Consider the following 22,786-nt stretch of genomic DNA (forward strand, 5'->3'; position numbering starts at 1 on the left):
CACTTCCAGAGATAGTGTATTTCATGCCTTCTCTGTTCAAACTCCTACACTTCTTCTATCACTTCACCATATATATAACCAATGCCTTTTCATATTTGAGAAAATAAAAATCATCAGGGAGGAACATTGTCATTCAACTGGAAAACCATGAGCCAACTTGATTTGTACTGTGGGGCACAAAAAAATAACTTTTCTCCCACCTTCTAAATTCTTCTAGCTGGGCTAATAATCCAATTAGCATGAGACAGAATAACAGAAGAAAAGATCCAAAATTTATTACTGGTGTATATTTTGGGGTGCCATAAGATATAAGACCCAAAGATGCATTAGGCAGTTGAGGTTTATGTGCTATTTTGGATAAAGGAGAAGGGGGCAGGGGTCTGGGATTTCAAAGAAAAAGTAGGCAATTCATATAAAAAGATCAAACATGTAAAATTCTTGTTGGGCCACCCAGAAACAATGGGACACAAAGGAAATGCAACAAACAGGCATTACTAGATTTCTCCTTGTCAGCCACATTTGGATTACTATTATTGTTATTATTTTTGTTAATCCTTATCTGAGGATATTTTTTCCATGATTTTTAGAGATAGTGGAAGGGAGGGGGAGAGAGAGACGAGAGAGCAAGACATATTAATTGGTTGCTTCCTGCAAGCACCTAAACTGGGGCCAGGATGGAGCCTGCAATCGAGGTAGTGCCTTTGACCAGGGAATCAATCTGTCCCAGGGCCTACACTCCATCCATTGAGCAAAACCAGCTAGGGTTTAGTTTGTATTATGATGCTAAGGTTCTTTAAACAGGTTTTTCTATTTTAATTCCTTTAGGCAGAAAGGGGGAGGAGCAAAGATTCATTCTGAGTCTTTCATTTCTTTTTTTTTTAAATATATTTTATTGATTTTTTACAGAGAAGAAGGGAGAGGGACAGAGAGTTAGAAACATTGCCTAAACCGGTTTGACTCAGTGGATAGAGCGTCGGCCTGCGGACTGAGGGGTCCCAGGTTCGATTCCGGTCAGGGGCATGTACCTGGGTTGCGAGCGCATCCCCAGTAGGAGATGTGCAGGAGGCAGCTGATCGATGTTTCTCTCTCATCGATGTTTCTAACTCTCTATCTCTCTCCCTTCCTCTCTGTAAAAAATCAATAAAATATTTATTAAAAAAAGAAAAAGAAAAAAAAGAAACATCGATGAGAGAGATCGATCAGCTGCCTTCTGCACACCCCCCACTGGGGATGTGCCTGCAATCAAGGTACGTGCCCTTGACCGGAATCGAACCTGGGACCCTTGAGTCCGCAGGCCGAAGCTCTATCCACTGAGCCAAACCGGTTCGGCGAGTCTTTAATTTCTTAATAACCAGCTTAAAATTAATATTCCAAAAGACACATTTTGAGGTGGCAATTCTTTGGTTCCCCTCAATACCCATCTTCTTTTCCATCTTCCTGATATCATGAAATATGTGTCTTTGCTCCTTTCAAAGGGCACCTCTCCTCCAGTTCTAGGGTCCATTGATTTTTAGAGAGAGTGAAAGGGAGGGGGAGAGACAGACATGCCTTTTCTAGGACTTTTCCTTGGATCATCAATGACTTCTACTGGATCATTATAATCTTAAAAATAAACAAAACTTTCCCTTTACCCTATTATTTCATTTATTCACTCCTCTTTACAACAAAACTAAAACAAGTCATTTACACTAGAAGTCTCCATTTCCACCCCAAATCTGCTTAACCTGTTTTTAAACTAGCCAAGGATACCAATGATTTACATATTGCCAATCCAACAAACACTTCTCTGTGCTCATCTTTTCTTACCTGTTAGTAACATTCAATAAAGATGGCACTTTCTTTCATGAAACACTTTTCTTGCTTGCCTCTGTGAAACCACATTCTCATAACTTTCCTCCTGCATCAGAAATCTGTCTTCTTCTCTGACTCCTTCCTCTTAGACCTCAAACTTTTGGGATTTCTCAGAGCTCATTTATGGACCCTTTTCAAGACTTCAAATACCACCTAAATTTAATAATCTTCAAATGTATATTTCCATGATAGCGTAGATCTCTCCTTTGAACTCCCAACTCATATCCAACTATTTATTAGACATTTCCACTTGGGAGTTTTAGCTGGCATGTCAATTAATATATCCAAACTGGGGCTCTCTATTTTATTAAGCTAATCTCTTCCTTTCCCTAATTTTCCCCAGCATAGTAAATAGCATCACCTCGTTATTAAAATAGCAAGGATTCATCCTCTTCATAAACTCCAAACATTAGTACTACCTCCAAAGTATATCTCGATTCCATTTACTTCTCTCCATCTCTGTCACTGCAAATCTAATATTTTTTTTTACCTCCATCTCTTACCTAAATTACTGCAACTACTATTTAACTTGTCTCCTTGCTCTCTTTCTCGGTCCACTCTAATCTATTTTCCATATGGCAGCTAGAGTGACCTTTTAAGAAAAACATAATTCATAAAAAATTAAAAACAACAATTCAGTTGTCCTTTTCCTTCCATATTTAAAGTGACTTCCATTTATCTTAGAATAAAATCCAAACACCTTAGCAAGATCTACATGACCTGACTCAATCTGACCTCTCTCTGCTTTAGCATCTTTCCTCTTAAATTCCCTAATCCTATCGACAGGGAGCCCTGTCTGGTTTTAGGATTTATCAAGTTATTTTGCATGCTTTTTGCCTTGGTCTACTTGAACTTGCTACTTATTCAGCCTTCTGCCATTATGGCATCTCTATTTTTCTATGTCACCTTGACTGTCACCTCAAAAAAGCCTTCCCTGCCAATTACCACATCTAAAGTAAGCCTCCTCTCTCAGTATGATAGCTCTCTTTGCAATTTGTATTTAGCTTGTTTATTTATTCATTCACTTGTTTATTGTCTGACTAGGATTCTGTCTGAGTTCTTTTTTTTTTTTTTAAATATATTTTATTGTTTTTTTTACAGAGAGGAAGGGAGAGAGATAGAGAGTTAGAAACATCAATGAGAGAGAAACATCGATCAGCTGCCTCCTGCACATCTCCTACTGGGGATGTGCCCGTAACCCAGGTACATGCCCTTGACCGGAATCGAACCTGGGACCTTTCAGTCCTCAGGCCGACGCTCTATCCACTCGCAACCCAGGTACATGCCCTTGACCGGAATCGAACCTGGGACCTTTCAGTCCTCAGGCCGACGCTCTATCCACTGAGCCAAACCGGTTTCGGCTCTGTCTGAGTTCTTTAAGGTGATACGACTAGCCCAGAGATGCTTAATAAATATGTGTTAAATGAATGAATGAAAACATAACAATGAAGAACAACCTTTAGCCCTGACCGGTTTGGTTCAGTGGATAGAGCGTCGGCCTGCGGACTCAAGGGTCCCAGGTTCGATTCTGGTCAAGGGCATGTACCTTGATTGCGGGCACATCCCCAGTGGGGAGTGTGCAGGAGGCAGCTGATCGATGTTTCTCTCTCATCGATGTTTCTAACTCTTTATCCCTCTCCATTCCTCTCTGTAAAAAATCGATAAAATATATTAAAACAAAAAAAAAGAACTACCTTTACTTCCATCTACAGGACCTTGTCCCAAGGTCCTTCAAATTTCTGACACACTACCTTAGGTAAGTCATGATGTGTGAAGTGTTTAGTACTAGGTGCTCAGTAAATACTAGTAATTGATACAAAAAAATCAGACTTCTAAAGGCACTTGAGTGTTAGAGGCTATAAGACAAATGGAGCCCTCTGGCCTGGCTCATTGGTTGAAAGTGACCTATGAACCAGGAGGTCACGGTTCGATTCCTGGTCAGGGCACATGCCTGGGTTGCTGGCTCAATCCCCAGTGTGGGGCGTGCAGGAGGCAGCCAATCAATGATTCTCTCTCATCATTGATATTTCGACCTCTCCCTGTACTTTACTGTCTGAAATCAACAAAAATATATTGAAAAATAACAAAGACAAATGGAGATGAGTAATAAAAGTTTGGTTAGTGTATTCTTCTTGAAGAAGCAAGGAATTTTATAATGCACTAAAAAAAAAAAAAAAAAAAAAAAAAAGTCTAGCCCTAGCATTTGGCTCAATGGCCAGAGCATCGACCTGAGAACTGAAAGGTCCTGGGTTCAGTTCTTGTCAAAGGCACATGCCTGGGTTGCGGACTCTCTCTCCCTCTCCCTTCCTCTCTGAAATCAATAAAAAAAATATTTTTAAAAATGTAATATAAATTCAATTAATCTGTTTCAGACCTCAACTGATTCCCTGTTGTAACCTTTCTTTTTTTTAACCTCTCTTATATAGTACACCAGAGGCCTGGTGCATGAAATTCATGAACGGAGGGGTGGGCGGGGGTCCCTCGGCCCGGCCTGTGTCCACTCAGAATCTGGGACCCCTCAGGGGGATGTCAGGCCTAAACCAGCAGTCGGACATCCCCCTCACAATCCAGGAGCTGCATGCAGCAGTGATCATACTTTTCATACAAGTGAAAGGCATCTTGCTATTGTATGGGCAGCTACATTTTTTTGCCCTAATTATAAAAAGTAGTACATAACATGATCCTTCTGAGGCAGTAGTACCATTTTCCCCTTCTTATGGGTGGAAAAACTGAGGCAGAGAGAAGTTAAGTAATTGGCTTTGTCTTACAGTTATAAGTGTCAGAATCAGGGCTGACCACAAAATGTGCATGCTGCCAAAGCCGGTTTGGCTCAGTGGATAGAGCATCAGCCTGCGGACTGAAAGGTCCCAGGTTCGATTCCGGTCAAGGGCATGTACCTTGGTTGCGGGCACATCCCCAGTAGGAGATGTGCAGGGGGCAGCTGATTGATGTTTCTCTCTCATCGATGTTTCTAACTCTCTGTCGCTCTCCCTTCCTTTCTGTAAAGAATCAATAAAATATATATTTTTTAAAAAATGTGCATGCCAGGATCCATGCATGTCATTGCTGTTTTTTCAGTGTTAGAGTAGCCTTGCCAGGTTTTGATTTTTAAATCTAAGAGGCTGTTCCCAATATATAGGGTAGGGTCCCTAGGCCTGGCCGGCAATCAGGGCCCTCAATGGGGTGACCTGTGGGCGGGGTGATTAGGGGGGCCCCCTGCTGGCACCGGCCTTGGCTGGTGGCCTGGCGCTGCCCGCTAGCTGGCCCCGAACCCCGATTGCTGCTGCTGCTGCCGGGCACCTCCCTCTTGGGGGACAGACACTCAACGTAGGAGCTGCCCCCAACTGAGGGCAGCTCCTACGTTGAGTGTCTGCCTCCTGGTGGTCAGTGAGCATCTTAGCAACCGGTCATTCTGCCCTTCAGTCAATTTGCATTTTAGAGTTTGATTATATAGGATGTTTAATATACCGTTTAATCCATAAATAAACACTTCTTTTCTTTTTTAAAAAATATATATTTTATTGTTTTTTTTTTACAGAGAGGAAGGGAGAGGGATACAGAGTTAGAAACATTGATGAGAGAGAAACATTGATCAGCTGCCTCCTGCACACTCCCTACTGGGAATGTGCCTGCAACCAAGGTACATGCCCTTGACCGGAATCGAATCTGGGACCCTTCAGTCCGCAGGCTGACGCTCTATCCACTGAGCCAAACCGGCTACGGCAACACTTCTTTTCTTAAATTTATCAAACTAGCCCTTACTAACCTTAAAGGAATTTTTCATATATCAGTGCCTCCAAAACGCTATCACTGGTTAACTGCTTTTCCTTTATCCAATCAACAGTTTTTCTATCTATTCAATTGCCTGTAATTCTTATTTTGTGAGCATTTCCACACCCTTAGCAACATTAGCACTTTTTATGTTTTTTGTTTTATTTTGCTTTAATATATTTTTATTAATTTCAGGGAGGAAGGGAGAGGGAGCGATAGAAACATCAACGATAAGAGAGAATCATTGATTGGCTGCCTCCTGCACAACCCCCACTGGGGATTGAGTCCACAACTCGGGCATGTGCCCTTGACTGGAATCAACCCTGGGATCCTTCAGTCCACTGGCTGGCACTCTGTCCACTGAGCCAAACCAGCTAGGGCACTCTTTATGTTTTAAAACTGTGCTAATCATAGATTTTGCCAGCAACAAAAACATTCTTTCCTTTGTTGCCTGAGAGACATATTTTTGGTATCAGCATGAAAGGGTTGTCAAGTTGAAAACTGAAGTTTTGGTTGACAACAAACATTTTTTCTTCAACAACTTGGTTGAACTGAATTGTTCAAGATGGGAGGTTTGACTGTAGAGTAAAAGAATGATCCTCCCACCAGTATGACTCAGTGGTTGAGCAGCAACCCATGAACCAAGAGATCACGGTTCAATTCCTGTCAGGGCACATGCCTGGGTTGTGTGCTTGACCCCAGTATGGGGCCTGCAGGAAGCAGCCAATCAATTATTCTCTCTCATCATTGATGTTTCTCTCTCTCCCTCTCCCCTCCTCTCGGAAATCAATAAAAAAATATTTTTTAAAAAAGAATGATCCACCACAACTAAGTAGGAATGTCTATAATATTAGGGAAGTTATGATATTAGAAGAAAAGTATCAAGCTAATACACCCCATTAATAAATCAAATAAGGAAATAATCCTATCTAATAAAGAGGGAATATGCAAATTGACCGTCATGCCATACAAGATGGCTGCCCCCACAGCAGAGGCTGAGTTCCTGTAACAAGTTTTTTTTTGTTTTTTTTTTTAATATATTTTTATTGATTTTTTACAGAGAGGAAGGGAGAGAGATAGAGAGTTAGAAACATCGATGAGAGAGAAACATCGATCAGCCGCCTCCTGCACATCCCCCACCGGGGATGTGCCCACAACCCAGGTACATGCCCTTGACCGGAATCGAACCTGGGACCCTTCAGTCCGCAGGCCGACGCTCTATCCACTGAGCCAAACCGGTTTTGGCTGTAACAAGTTTTTTGTTTGTTTGTTTGTTTTTTTTATATATATTTTATTGATTTTTTACAGAGAGGAAGGGAGAGAGATAGAGAGTTAGAAACATCGATGAGAGAGAAACATCGATCAGCTGCCTCCTGCACATCTCCCACTGGGGATATGCCTGCAATCCAGGTACATGCCCTTGACCGGAATCGAACCTGGGACCCTTCAGTCCGCAGGCCGACGCTCTATTCACTGAGCCAAACCGGTTTCAGCGGCTGTAACAAGTTTTAACGAACAATCAACAGGGCCTCTAGTAAATAAATAAAATAAGAAAAAACATGGGAGCTCAAAAGGCATTTGATAAAGTTCACTACTGATTGAGTTTTAAAATTTTTTAAAGTTTGGAACAGAATAATTCCTCTAAAAAATTTTTTTTTCTAAGATTTTAAAATTGACTTAGAGAGAGGAAAGAAAGAGAGAGAGAAACATACATGTGCGAGCCTCTCTCTCTCGGGCCTCTCTCTCTCTCTCTCTTTCTCTCTCTCTCAAATCAATAAATATTTTTTTAAAGTTTGAAATGTGAACCAAAAGGAAAATCCTTTAAAATAATATTAGCTGCCTCAAATAATAACCAATATCATAACAATAGCCAAAGTTAATTGTTCATTTACTATATGCTAGTAAGTACTTAATATTGAATTCTCATTACAACTCTGAGATTGATAGTATTGTCATTTTCTCCATTTTACAAATTAAAAAACTACCACCCTAATTGTTAAGTTGCCTAAGGAGGAAAGCATGAGGCCAGAGTGGTGAGGGATTACGAATTTATTCAATCATCTGCACACCAGGTGGCTGAGCCTGGATGGCTCCAGCACCCAGGGAGGGGAATCAGCAGCTTTTAAAGGACTTTTGGCGGGATTTTTTCTGGGCGGAGACTTCATTGACTACTTTATGCATACCCAGAGGGGAGAGAATGGAATGTGGTCACCACAAGTGAAATGTGGTCTTCAGCAAAGGGGAAGTCCATAGTGCAATGAGCTGAAAAGCCAGTTTCCAGGGAAGAGTATCAACTCAATTGCTCCATCAAACATAACAACTATAATCCAACCTAACAAGCAACGTGATTTCTCACCTAAACCTTTGCAAAAGCTTCCCAAATGGTGTCACAGTTGCCCTACTTTCTATTTTCCAGGCAGCAACCAAAAGTATCTTTTTAAAAAGCAAATCTGATGCTCTTAATCTCTTCTTTCAAGTCCCTTATTGTCTTCACATTACCCTTAGGAGAAAAATACAATGATTGCCCTCCATTCCCTGGCTATCATTTCCTCTCCCGTCACCTCCCCCTCTTGCATTCTTTGCTGCAATCACACTGACTGCCTTTTAGTTCTTTTTTTTTTTTTTTTTTAAATATATTTTATTGATTTTTTTTTTTTTTTTTTTTTTTTTTTACAGAGAGGAAGGGAGAGAGATAGAGAGCCAGAAACATCGATGAGAGAGAAACATCGACCAGCCGCCTCCTGCACATCCCCCACCGGGGATGTGCCCGCAACCCAGGTACATGCCCTTGACCGGAATTGAACCTGGGACCTTTCAGTCCGCAGGCCGACACTCTATCCACTGAGCCAAACCGGTTTCGGCCTTTTTTTTTTTTTTTTTTTTTTTTTTTTTTTTAATATATATATATTTTTTTGATTTCTGAGAGAAAGGGAGAGGGAGAGAAAGATAGAAACATCAATGATGAGAGAGAATCATTGATTGGTTGCCTCCTGCAAGGAGGCTAGGGCTGCCTTTTAGTTCTTTTAACTTACTTTACTCTCACCTGAAATAATCTCTCCCTGGACACCCTCTTCCCATTTTTTTGGTTAGCTCCTGTCCATCTTTCAGGACTTGACTTATACTTCTGAAGGCCTTCTGTGATCCCAAGGATCCAGTTGCTTTATTTGATTGGCACCCTGTACTTTTACTCCCATAATATTCATCCCACTTTATTGTAGAGACTTTCTAAAGTGTTCCCTTGAAACTGGAAGATCATAAGGGCAATGACAAAGATGCTCTTTTAACTCTAGAGCCTGGTGCTGGGATACTCAATATGTATTTGAATGAGTGCACAAATGAGTGAATGAATAAACCCATTATCTTTCATTTTCTGAACCATTGAAGAATGCCCCTAGTCATAAATGACTAATTTCCGATATTAAACAACTCCATAATTCAAATGTGTATAAATTATGCTGGATAGTATGTAGGACAATCTTTACCTTGAATACTCTGAATGTGGATGAACTTACGATTCAAAACTATAATTACAATAAATAAAGAGTACAATTATCCTCTGGTTTGACTTTTTATAAGGCCTAAAAGGGTAAAGAGTGGAGACAATATGCTTGATGAAACACATTGCTACTCCTCAATGAATATTAATTGAATTGACTAAATTTATATCTTCAGCTGTATTCCAGGGCCTGAGAAACCATGTTGGTTCATTTAATTTGTATTAATTTAGCTTCATAGTTCCAACTTTACAGAGGCTATTCAGTTTCCAGGTCTATCAGCACTTGTCTCTATAGCTTCATGCACACAGTAGAGACCTCAACATATTTTGTTTGGGAGCAGAAAAGAGTACCCAAGCTCCCCAAATGCACAAGCCCCTGTAGTAAGTGGTTCCTAGACCCACCCAACTGGCAAACTATTAGGGTGCAGTAAAGATCCGCACCACTAGGTGTCTCAGGACCATGCCACGTCCCCCATCTCCTTGGAAAACAGCTAGCTGCACACACTCCATTACTCCATTGTTACTGAGCCTCCAAACAAATAAGCTTTCCGGAGGGTCTATTTCAAATTTCCCAGCAGATCTATTCGGCATCTAGAGCGCCCCTCTCAATAACAGAAACATTAGCTTAAACATAATCTCTCATTCAGCTATTGCTTTCCTTTGTTTAGAGATAACATGCTGTGTCTGTAGTACATTTATTTAATTATTTCTCTATTTATTTATAGAAGAGGGGAGGCCTGAAGCGATTAGGATGTTCTATCGGATCTTGACCACCTCTCACCCTGACAGTAAGCTAAATGTCCTTCCAACCTCTCTTCTCACAGGTACAATAGACTTAAAGGCATTTATAACTCTTTGTTGCTAAACTAACCACTTAGGCTGATTTTTAAAGGTCAAAAAAGAGTTAGAACTTAAAGAATCACCAATGGAGGAAGAAGATAGCACAGAGACAGATTCCATACATGTGCATTTATTTATTTATTTTAAAATCTTTATTGTTGGAAGTATTACCAACATGCCCTCTTTCTTCCCCCATTGACCCTATCCAGGTCCCCCTGCCCCCCATTCATATGCATTTATATCAATCATAAGGGGACTTCAGAAATCAATGAGATAGGAAAGAAATAGTCAACAAATAATATTAGAATAACTAGTTTACCAAAAACATTACCGAAGTAATTCCAGAAGGATTAAAAATATAAATATATTTAAAAATCAAATCCTGAAAGTACGAGAAAAAAAGTGGGCATTAGATCTTTGTCAGAAGAGAAATTTCTAAGATTTAATATTCTTATAAATTACAAAATATCAATAAATTTCCCTGCATGAAGAGTAGAAATCACCACATGAAAAAATGAGACAGTAACAAGAATTAAAAGTCAAACTGAAAAAATAATTGCATAGAAAAATTGTAATGGTTAATACCTTTAATATATAAAGAATTTATACAATTTTATAAGAAAAATCACTAAGACCCCAATAGACAGCCAAAATAAATGAACAAACATATGGAAAATATTTGTCTTGATTGATAAATTGAGGAATTCAAAGTAAATGGGGTAACCATTTTTCATCTAAGTTAACACAAATTGAAAGAAACACTACTGATATAACCCTTTTGGAAGATAATTTAATATAGCCTTTAGCATTCTCATTCTCTCTCTCTTCTCTCTCTCTTTTTTTCCTCAGACTCCTTCTCCCTCCAGCTCCCTCCCCCCTCTCTTTCATTCATTCATTTTTATTTTTTAATTTATTTTTAAATATATTTTATTGATTTTTTTACAGAGAGGAAGGGAGAAGGATAGAGAGTTAGAAACATCTTTTTTTGTTATTATTTTATTTTATTTTATTTTTTTATTGCTTAAAGTATTACAAAGGGTATTACATATGTGTCCTTTTTTTTCCCCCGCCCTTGACAATCCCCTGGCCTCCCCTACCCCCCAGTGTCTTATGTCCATTGATTATGCTTATATGCATGCATACAAGTCCTTCAGTTGATCTCTTACCCCCCTCCCTCCTGCCCCCCAACCCTCCCCAGCCTTCCTGCTGCAGTTTGACAATCTGCTTGAGGCAGCTCTGCCTCTGTATCTATTATTGTTCAAAAGTTTATAATGGTCTCTATTATCCATGAATGAGTGAGATCATGTGGTATTTTTCCTTCATTGACTGGCTTATTTCACTTAGCATAATGCTCTCCAGTTCCATCTATGCCGTTGCAAATGGTAAGAGTTCCTTCTTTTTTACAGTGGCATCGTATTCCATCGTGTAGATGTACCACAGTTTTCTAATCCATTCATCTACTGATGGGCACTTAGGCTGTTTCCAGATCTTAGCTATGGTGAATTGTGCTGCTATGAACATAGGGGTGCATATATCCTTTCTGATTGGCGTTTCTGGTTTCTTGGGATATATTCCTAGAAGTGGGATCACAGGGTCAAATGGGAGTTCCATTTTTAGTTTTTTGAGGAAACTCCATACTGTCTTCCATAGTGGCTGCACCAGTCTGCATTCCCTCGAGCAGTGCACGAGTGTTCCTTTTTCTCCGCATCCTCTCCAGCACTTGTCGTTTGTTGATTTGTTGATGATAGCCAGTCTGACAGGTGTGAGATGGTACCTCATTGTTGATTTGATTTGCATCTCTCGGATGATTAGTGACTTTGAGAATGTTTTCATATGTCTCTTGGCTTTCTGAATGTCCTCTTTTGAAAGGTGTCTATTTAGGTCCTTTGCCCATTTTTTGATTGGATTGTTTATCTTCCTTTTGTTAAGTTGTATGAGTTCCCTATAAATTTTGGAGATTAGGCCCTTATCAGATATGACATTGGCAAATATGTTTTCCCACGCAGTGGGTTTTCTCGTTGTTTTGTTGATGGTTTCTTTTGCTGTGCAGAAGCTTTTTATTTTGATGTAGTCCCATTTGTTCATTTTCTCTTTAGTTTCAAGTGCCCTAGGAGCTGTATCAGTGAAGAAATTGCTTCGGCATATGTCTGAGATTTTGTTGCCTTTGAATTCTTCTAGGATTTTTATTGTTTCTCGTTGTACATTTAAGTCCTTTACCCATTTTGAGTTTATTTTTGTGTATGGTGTAAGTTGGTGGTCTAGTTTCATTTTCTTGCATATATCTGTCCAATTTTCCCAACACCATTTATTGAAGAGACTATCTTGGCTCCATTGTATGTTCTTGCCTCCTTTGTCAAATATTAATTGAGCATATTGGTTTGGGCCGATTTCTGGGCTCTCTATTCTATTCCATTGATCTATATGTCTGTTCTTGTGCCAGTACCAGGCAGTTTTGACAACAGTGGCTTTGTAATACAGCTTGATATCTGGTATTGAGATCCCACCTGCTTTGTTCTTTCTCAGGATTGCTGCAGCTATTCGGGGTCTTTTTTTATTCCAGATGAATTTTTGGAGAGTTCGTTCTAGATCTGTGAAGTATGCCGTTGGTATTTTAATGGGAAGTGCGTTGAATTTATAGATTGCTTTGGGTAGTATGGACATTTTAATGATGTTGATTCTACCAATCCATGAACACGGTATGTTCTTCCATCTGTTTATGTCTTCCTCTATCTCTTTTTTCAACGTCCTGTAGTTTTCTGAGTAGAGGTCTTTTACCTCTTTAGTTAAGTTTATTCCTAGTAGCTTAATTTTTTTGGTGCAATGGTAAATGGGATTGTTTTTTTAGTGTCTCTTTCTGAAAGTTCACTATTGGTTTATAGAAATGCCTCAGATTTCTTGGGGTTAATTTTGTATCCTGCTACATTGCCAAATTCATGTATTAAGTCTAGTAGTTTTTTGATGGAGTCTCTAGGGTTTTGTATGTATAATATCATGTCGTCTGCAAATAAGGACAGTTTTACTTCCTCTTTTCCAATTTGGATGCCTTTTATTTCTTCTTCTTCTCTAATTCCAATGGCTAATACTTCCAGTACTATGTTGAACAGGAGTGGTGAGAGTGGGCATCCCTGTCTTGTTCCTGTTCTTAGGGGAAATGGTGTTAGTTTTTGCCCATTGAGTATGATGTTGGCTGTGGGCCTGTCATATATGGCTTTTATTATGTTGAGGTATGATCCTTCTACTCCCACCTTGCTGAGAGTTTTTATCAAAAATGGGTGTTGGATTTTGTCAAATGCTTTTTCTGCATCAATTGATATGACCATTTGGTTTTTTTCTTTCAGTTTGTTTATGTGATGTAACACGTTTATTGATTTGCGGATATTGTACCATCCTTGCATCCCTGGGATAAATCCTACTTGGTAATGGTGTATGATCTTTCTGATGTACTGCTGGATCCGATTTGCTAAGATTTTGTTGAGGATTTTAGCATCTATGTTCATGAGGGATATTGGCCTGTAATTCTCTTTCATTGTGTTGTCTTTACCTGGTTTTGGTATTAGGATGATGCTGGCTTCATAGAATGAGCTTGGAAGTGTTCTTTCCTCTTGAATTTTTTGTAGTAGTCTGAGGAGGATAGGTTTTAGTTCTTCCTTGAATGTTTGGTAAAACTCCCCTGTGAAGCCGTCTGGTCCTGGGCTTTTGTTTGCTGGAAGCTTTTTGATGACTGCTTCAATTTCTTCCATAGTTATTGGCCTGTTGAGATTTTTAGATTCTTCCTGATTGAGTTTTGGAATGTTGTATTTTTCTAGGAATTTGTCCATTTCCTCCAGGTTGTCTAGTTTGTTGGAGTAGAGCTGTCCATAGTATTTTTTAACAATCATTTGTATTTCTGTGGGGTCTGTTGTTATTTTGCCTCTATCGTTTCTGATTTTGTTTATTTGGGTCCTCTCTCTATGCTTCTTGGTGAGCCTGGCTAGAGGTTTGTCAACCTTGTTATCCTTTCAAAGAACCAGCTCTTGGTTTCATTGATTTTCTGTATTGTTTTTTTGGTCTCTATGTCATTTATTTCTGCTCTAATCTTTATTATCTCCTTCCTTCTGCTCACTCTGGGGCTTTCTTGTTGCTCTCTTTCTAATTCTTTGAGTTGTAGAGTTAGATGATTTACTACCATTTTTTCTTGTTTTTTTTTTTTTTTTTTTTTTTTTAAATATATTTTATTGATTTTTTACAGAGAGGAAGGGAGAGAGATAGAGAGTTAGAAACATCGATGAAAGAGGAACATCGATCAGCTGCCTCCTGCACATCTCCCACTGGGGATGTGCCCGCAACCAAGGTACATGCCCTTGACCGGAATCGAACCCGGGACCTTTCAGTCCGCAAGCCGACGCTCCATCCACGGAGCCAAACCGGTTTCGGCTTCTTGTTTTTTGAGATAGGCCTGTAGAGCTATAAACTTCCCTCTCAGGACTGCTTTCATTGTGTCCCATAGGTTTTGGATTGTTGTGTTTTCATTGTCATTAGTTTCCAGGATGTTTTTAATTTCTTCTTTGATTTCATTGGTAACCCAATCAATATTTAATACCATGCTATTCAGCTTCCAAGTGTTTGAGTATTTTGGGTTGTTTTTATTGTAGTTTATTTCTAGAAACATCTTTTTTTAAAAAAATATATTTTATTGATTTTTTTACGGAGAGGAAGGGAGAGGGATAGAGAGCTAGAAACATCAATGAGAGAGAAACATCAATCAGCTGCCTCCTGCATACTCCCCACTGGGGATGTGCCCACAACCAAGGTACATGCCCTTGACCGGAATTGAACCTGGGACCTTTCAGTCTGCAGGCCAACGCTCTATCCACTGAGCCAAACCGGTTAGGGCTCATTCATTCATTTTTATTCAACAAATACTCTCTGTGTGCCTGCTAGGTGCCGGAATTTAGCCTAAATGCTAAGTACAGGAAAAAAAAAATTATCCCAATTTGTTCATCTCAATATGATCAGTAGTAATAGCCTCAAGCTGAACACCTCCTACATTGTCACCCATAGACAATGTGACAAATGTACTATTTTGCTCAAGACAATCTTGGTTTATGTCTGATGTCCTAGTGTAATTATTAAATGACTTATAGGCTCAGTGCATGAAATTCATGCACTGGTAGGGTCCCTAATGGCTGCTGGCTGCCGGCTGCTGGCTGGGTACTCCCTCCCTTCCCCGAGCCGCCTGCCAGCACCGGGGCCTCCCTCCCTGGCCATCCCCACCCCCTGGTTGAACTCCCAGACAACTCCCAATCGAGGGGACAATTTGCATACTACACTTTTATTATATAGGATGCCCCCTATTAAGACAACTTTCTGGCTGATGGCAGTCAAGTGCCTTGAGTTAGGGCCAGATTTTCTAATCTGTACAAAAGTACCTTGGGATTAGCCACTGCCTATAGAGTTACTGAGGTTGGGTGATTTCTGGTTTTGTCTCTATTTTTAAAATAATTTCCAGATTTTTCTAAAATGGACTTTATGCCCTAACTGGCTTGGCTCAGTGGATAGAGTGTCAGCCTGCGGACTCGAGGGTCCCAGGTTCGATTCCAGTCAAGGGCATGTACCTTGGTTGAGGGCACACCCTCAGTGGGGAGTGTGCGGGAGGCGGCTGATTGATGTTTCTCTCTCATCAGTGTTTCTAACTCTCTGTCCCTGTCCCTTCCTCTCTGTAAAAAAATCAATAAACTATATAAATAAATAAATAAAATGGACTTTATATGTATATGGGCTTTACATGGATTAACTCATTTCAGTTTCATAGCGCTATAATTATTTCTTTTTTTATATTTCACTGTTTTTGAAAGATAAGGAAATTGAAGTACTGAGAGATTAAGTTACTTAGCTAGGGTCACACATTAAGTGGTGGAACCAAGATTTATACCCAGGCAGTCTATCTCCAGACCTTTACACACTAAGGTAGTCTACCCAGAGTGACATTTACTTCCAATTAGGTTTATTATTCACTTATGGGGAATAAAGATTACCTATGCTGCCCGGCTGGAGTGGCTCAGTGGCTGAGCCTTGACCTATGACCCAGGAGGTCACGGTTAGGTTACATTCCCAATCAGGGCACATGCCGCCTCAGTTGTCTGCTCTGTCCCCAGGGGGGGGGGCGTGCAGGAGGCAGCCAATCAGCGATTCTCTCTGATCATTGATGTTTTTATTTTTTATTTTTTTATTTATTTATTTTTTTAATATATTTTATTGAGCTTTTTTACAGAGAGGAAAGGAGAGAGATAGAGAGTTAGAAACATCGATGAGAGAGAAACATCGACCAGCTGCCTCCTGCACACTCCCCACTGGGGATGTGCCCGCAACCAAGGTACATGCCCTTGACCGGAATCGAACCTGGGACCCTTCAGTCCGCAGGCCGACGCTCTATCCACTGAGCCAAACCGGTCTCGGCTGATCATTGATGTTTTTATCTCTCTCCCTCTCTCTTCTTCTCTGAAATCAATTAAAAATATATATATATAAAGATTACCTGTGCTTATGAATGTTATTTGAAAAATGGTTACAAATAATAGTTCAAAAAGATTTCTCTTTATTTCTTAGAAATAAAGCCTTTTCTTTTTAGTCCACTAATTCTAAATACATTAATATTATAAAGAGTTGATTTATAAAAAAAAATAACTTGCAAAGATTTATAAACAAGATTTAGAAGTAAGCTATAAGAATCCTAAACACCAAGTTATAAATGTCTCTTTTTAAAATTATTATTATTGATTGATTGATTGATTTTAGAGAGAGAGGAAGGGAGAGAGAGAAACATCAATTTGTTATTCCACTTATTTACTGATATGCATTCATTGGTTGATTCATTTTTTTAAAAATATATTTTATTGATTTTTTTACAGAAAGGAAGAGAGAGGAATAGAGAGTCAGAAACATTGATGAGAGAGAAACACCAACCAGCTGCCTCCTGCACACCTCCCACTGGGGATGTGCCCCCGTCTGGAATTGAACCCGGGACCCTTCAGTCCGCAGGCCGATGCTCTATCCACTGAGCCAAACTGGTTAGGGCATTGGTTGATTCTTGTATGTGCCCTGACTGGGGATTGAACCCGAGACCTTGGCATATCAGAATGATGTTCTAAGCAACTGATATGCCCAGCCAGGTCTTACATGATTGATGTAAAGTAAATTAAACAATATGCTTACTATTTAAATGAAGAAATATAAAAAATTATGTATACTTTATGAGTATTACTAAAATTTATAGAAACAACTATATAATGCTACCTTTAATTATGGTAATCTAATATAAATTAACTTAAAATCACTTCATTATCATATACTAAGGAAGGACAAATTTAAATTATCTCCTTAAATGGGACCCTGTTATATGCAAGTATCATCTCTCATCAATCTGAATCATACTATGCTGGTACCAATCAATTAAATTCTCTTTAATGGGCTTGAGTGCTCCCAAGTCTCCTAGGCTATAGATTCACAGATCATGTTGAAAATTAGAAATAGATGTCTCATCCATTATGTGTTGATATTTCCTAGTTTCACAGTCAGACATTGGAAGCAGCTTAGGTGGCTATGAAATGAAAAAGATTCAGGTTCCCATCCCAGTTCCATCTCAGGCCATTTGTCCTTTGGCAAGTCTCTGAACCTCCCTGAGCGTTATGTTCCTCATTTGTAAAATAATAAAATAATAACACTTCCTGGTGTTGGCTTCAGAATTAAGTGAAATGGGTCACATTGAGCACCTAGCATAGTCAGGTTTCTAGTAAATTTTCTTTTCTTTTTTTTCATGTTTTTATTGATTTCAGAGAAAGGAAGGGAGGAGAGAGATAGAAACATCAATGATGAGCGGGAATCATTGATCAGCTGCCTCCACACTGAGGATCAAGCCCGAAATCGGAGTACTAGTATGTACCCTGACCGAGAATTCCTGAGACCTCCTGTTTCATAGGTCAACGCTCAACCACTGAGCAACACTGGCTGGGCTAGTAAATTTTCAATTAAACTTTGTTATTATAATTGTGAAATCTAATTTCTGCGAACTCAGCTGGAGCTCTTATGTGCTGACTCCAGTTAGGCTTGAAAATAACCTCACTGGCGCTAGCCAGTTTGGCTCAATGGATAGAGCGTTGGCCTGCGAACTGAAGGGTCCTGGGTTCGATTCCTGTCAAGGGCACATGCCCGGGATTGCGGGCTCAATCCTCAGTAGGGGGTGTGCAGGAGGAAACCTATCAAAGATTCTTATCATTGATGTTTCTATCTCTCTCTCCCTCTCCCTTTCTCACTGAAATCAATGAAAAAATGTATATATTTAAAAAAGAGAGAAAGAAAGAAAGAACCTGTCTGGCTTGAGTAAGGAAGTACACAATGGAAGCACAGCTTGAGTGACCCTTATGAGAGAGGGCATAAGGGAACAATCTGGACAAGCAGGGCAAAGCAGGCAAGATCATCAAGGCTGGTTGCTTTTGGGCAAGCGTGCTAGGTCCTTCAGGGGAGTACCTGGGGCAAACTGGATTGAATTTTAATATCCTTCAGACCCCAAAAGGGATAGGCTTCCTGTACTCTGAACACTGCTGTGAAAGACTGGGCACTGGCCGTCCCTCCTAATAATCAGCAAAAGCAGCAAAAGAGCCTGTCTCATCTGTCTCCCCTGCACAGGCCCAGATAGGGCCTAAGCTCCAGGTTAAGTGCTTCTATTCGTCTCTCATTATCACATAACATGCCTAGAGGTTCCATGAATATAGTACCATAGAAATAGGGCATCACATGGGAGGCAGTATACCTTGAAATCCCTTTGCCATCTTTTTTTTTTTTTTTTTTAAGATATAAATATCCTGCATGCCCCCTATGGGGATCCTGCGACAACCCGGGCATGTGCCCTGACCCGGGATCAAACCCGTGACCTCCTGGTTCCTAGAGAGGGGATCATACGCAGTGAAGTGGGGGTGACTTAGGAATATGCTTGCCTCTCAGTCTAACCTGGGGGAAAATATCATTAGCTAAAAGGGTGGAACCCAATGCAATTGCGAAAATCTTAGGGACACACTGTTTTCAGTGCTGAGGTTGGGACTCAAATCCAGGTCTATAAAGATTCCCAAATGCATATTTTTTTCAATGTACTTTGCTTTATTTAACAGTCATGAAACATTCATTAGGCACCTAAGATATGAATTCACAGACGAAGGATGTGATCTTTGTCTTCACTGAAAACAAGGATGATAACTCCCTCCTGACATCTGCGAGGATTACCAGTAAATAGGACAGTGTTAGAAAGGATATAGTCCCTGGATCTGTCCAATTTGGTGCTCAGTGAGTTCCCTTCACCCTTAAGAAATTCATACCAATAATACAAGTCTCGTGGACTCTTGAGTTTCCTTCATCTGTAAAATTCTCATAGAGTAGGAATACGTGGGATAAATGTAAAAAGCACTATGATGTCTTTGGCTAAGCAATGAGTGTTAACTGAAGGAAAAAGTCTAATGTGTTGTTGGTGAGCTTAATTAAGTTTTCTTTGACATTCTATTATACTGGGAGAAAATCCATTCTCCTTGGGGTTAATTCAAGGAACACTACTCTCTGAGAGGGAACGTCTGGGGCAGAAGTCATCAGGGAGGCCCACCTCCACTCCCCCCACCTCAGGCAGCAGCAAGTCTTCCCAGCCCTCTTCACAGACACTAACAGATCTGCAGAGTGCATCCTCCTCCTCCCCTGGGGCTTCTTTGTAAATCATCCCAACCAGCCCAAGGCTAGAAACAGGGCTCGGAATTCATCAGGCCTGGTGGATGGCTGACAGCAGGCACTGAGCCTGACAGAGGGTGTTACATTTTAAATAACACAAATCCGATTGGACAGAGGGTAAAAGATGATGAGAAGGGGAGGTAAACCCCAGGGGTCAATGGAGAGATTTTCCAACCAACGCCCACATCAGTCAGATTCCGAGGTTGCGTGGTAGCTGCTCCCTCAAATCCTGTACCCACCTCCACCCCTCCCCCAGGGCCTTTTCACTGCTTGCTGAATTTAGACCACGAACCACGTGCCCGCTGCCTTTTCAGAGCCCTCCTGGGAATGAGAATCTGATGCTTCTGAAGCAGCCCGGTGATCCACCGCACAAAGTCAGGCCGCCCGTGCCTGCTGTGTTCCACGCTGGGCCCCAGTTATTCTGGAGGAAAAGATGCAATCACACAAGAGATGACTCTAGGAGCCAATGGCCTACAATTCTGAACAGCATATTCACAGAACTGGATTAAATCCATCGCCCACGCCTAGCCCCTTTTGGTTCTTTCAGCACTCGTCCACCACTTTCCATTGCCTCCTTCCCCCTTCCCAGTGCCTTCCAACTGGGGCCCACTCAGTGAGGAATGACCTTTTCTGCCCCTACTGTTTTCCCTTGGTTAAAAAAGTTTTCAATCTCACACGGCTAAAAACATGATTTTGAAAAGCTTAAAGCCTTTAATTCATAAACATTAGTATCTCCAACCTCTTCTCTTGGGATGTTTTATCCATCTCCATATGAAAATTGCCCTAGCCCTGACTGGCTTGGCTCAGTGGATAGAGCGTCGGCCTGCAGACTGAAGGGTCCCGGGTTCGATTCCAGTCAAGGGCATGTACCTTGGTTGCAGGCACATCCCCGGTAGAGGGTGTACAGGAGGCAGCTGATCGATGCTTCTCTCCCATCGATGTTTCTAACTCCCTTTCCCTCTTCCTTCCTCTCTGTAAAAAATCAATAAAATATATTTAAAAAGAAAATTGCCCTATGCTGTTTCTCATCTTCTCAAAATTCTAAGTAATTACCTAATCTACCCCTAGATGCTTTAAGTCAGTCCCCCCCCCTTTTTTTTAATAAAAGGAAAGCAGCAACAACAAACCAAAAATGTTTCAAGAAATAGAGTGAAAGTTACTTTTTAAAAATTATTATTCCTTTTTAAAATTTGTTTTAAATTTTTTTTTAAAATATATTTTATTGATTTTTTACAGAGAGGAAGAGAGAGAGATAGAGAGTCAGAAACATCGATGAGAGAGAAACATCGACCAGCCGCCTCCTGCACATCCCTCACCGGGGATGTGCCCGCAACCCAGGTACATGCCCTTGACCGGAATCGAACCTGGGACCTTTCAGTCCGCAGGCCGACGCTCTATCCACTAAGCCAAACCGGTTTCGGCTAAAATTTGTTTTAAATAAATCTTTATTGTTCAGATTATTACAGTTGTTCCCCTTTATTCCCTTCATAGCTCCCCTCCACCCAGTTCCCACCCCATCCTCTGCCCTTACCCCCCCACTGTCCTCATCCATAGGTGTATGCTTTTTGTTGCTGGGTCATACACATGGAAAATGTAGCTATTTCCATTCGTGACGTGTCCCTGTGTTCGGCCTCACAGGGACTGTCTCAGCCTCACAGCGGCCGTCACAGCCTCACAGGGACTGTCTCAGCCTCGCAGGGGCCGTCTCGGCCTCGCAGGGGCTGGCGCAGCCTCACAGGGGGTGCCGCAGCCTCGCAGGGGGCGCCGCATCCCACATTGGGGGTGAAGCTGCGAGACAGAAGCTTCTCTCACTCTCTCTCCTGCTGCTCCCTTGCGTATCGCCGATGCTGGAAGTTTCTGAGAGCAGTCTGCAGGTGCTGGACATTATACTTTAACTAGTCAACATGAAGTTTGGCAGTCTGTCTTTTGTTGGGCGGCTTCTTGCTGAACCAAATCTCCAGGCGTTCTTGCTGGCTGAATATCTGGTATGCTTGCTTGGATTTCGTTTTCTACTAAGTGCACAGACTGCTTGTCTGCCGTCTCCCAGCGTCCCATGTGAGACTGGACCTGGTGGACCTGTTTGTGCGTTTGCTGGTACAGTGGTTCCATGTTGCCGGCCCAGCCGGGTCCGGTTCTGGCTTCCCCAGAACCTGATTCTGCATCTTGAGTGTGTCCCTTATGGGTGCGAGGAGTTGAAATCTGCAGTTTGTTGGGTTAAGCTGCAAAAGCGCAGTTGGTTCCTTTTGTACCACTGGCACAGCCGGGGCGGGGATGTAAATTGAGTAGGGCGGGGTCTCAGGGAGTCACCAGGGCGGAGCAAACAGCAATGGTGTCTCCGAGACTCCTCACCTCTCCGCGACTCCGCATCTCTGCGTACCTGAGTGCCGGCGAGCAGCTCCCCGAGAAAGCCACTCTCGCTTTCCAACCCACTGCAAGGCCATCCCGCCTCTTCCCATAGGGGTCTGGGACCTCAGAATCCCAACCCAAACAAGCTCAGTGGATTTGAGAGTTTGTAACCCCTTTCGATTGAAAAAAACCATGCATCCAGTTGCAGCCCGCCTGGCATGCGACTCCGTACCTCTGTTCTTGGCGCCTCTGTATATCCTACTCAGTCTCGATGCTCTTCTTTCTTTCCTTCCAGTTGTAGAACTTCCACTGGGCCAGCTTTCCCATGGTTCTGAATGAGAGCTGTTTTGTCTTATAGTTGGTATTTTCAATTTTGTTGTGGGAGACAGCACACACAGGTCTGTACCTTATGCCGCCATCTTGGTTCTCTGAAAGTTACTCTTGAGAGGCAAGTAAGTGTAGTTTTTAGGAAGGGCATAGACTCTAGGGCCAGAATGTCTGAATTTGAATCCTGGGTCTACCACTTACTAGTTATGTGGCTTTGTCCAAGTCCCTTATTCTCTCTGGACCTTGAGAGAGGTTTCTTAATTCCTAATATGAGGATAATAATAATAGTACTTACTTTTAGCATTAGGAAGATTAAATGAGTATTTAAAGCATGTAGTACAGCACCTAGCACATGAGACATGCTATAAAACATATGCTATTTTATTTATTTATTTTAAATAATTCTTTATTGTT

The sequence above is a fragment of the Myotis myotis genome, unplaced genomic scaffold, assembly GCF_014108235.1.
Source record: "Myotis myotis isolate mMyoMyo1 unplaced genomic scaffold, mMyoMyo1.p scaffold_m19_p_2, whole genome shotgun sequence".
In the NCBI taxonomy this organism is placed as follows: Eukaryota; Metazoa; Chordata; class Mammalia; order Chiroptera; family Vespertilionidae; genus Myotis; species Myotis myotis.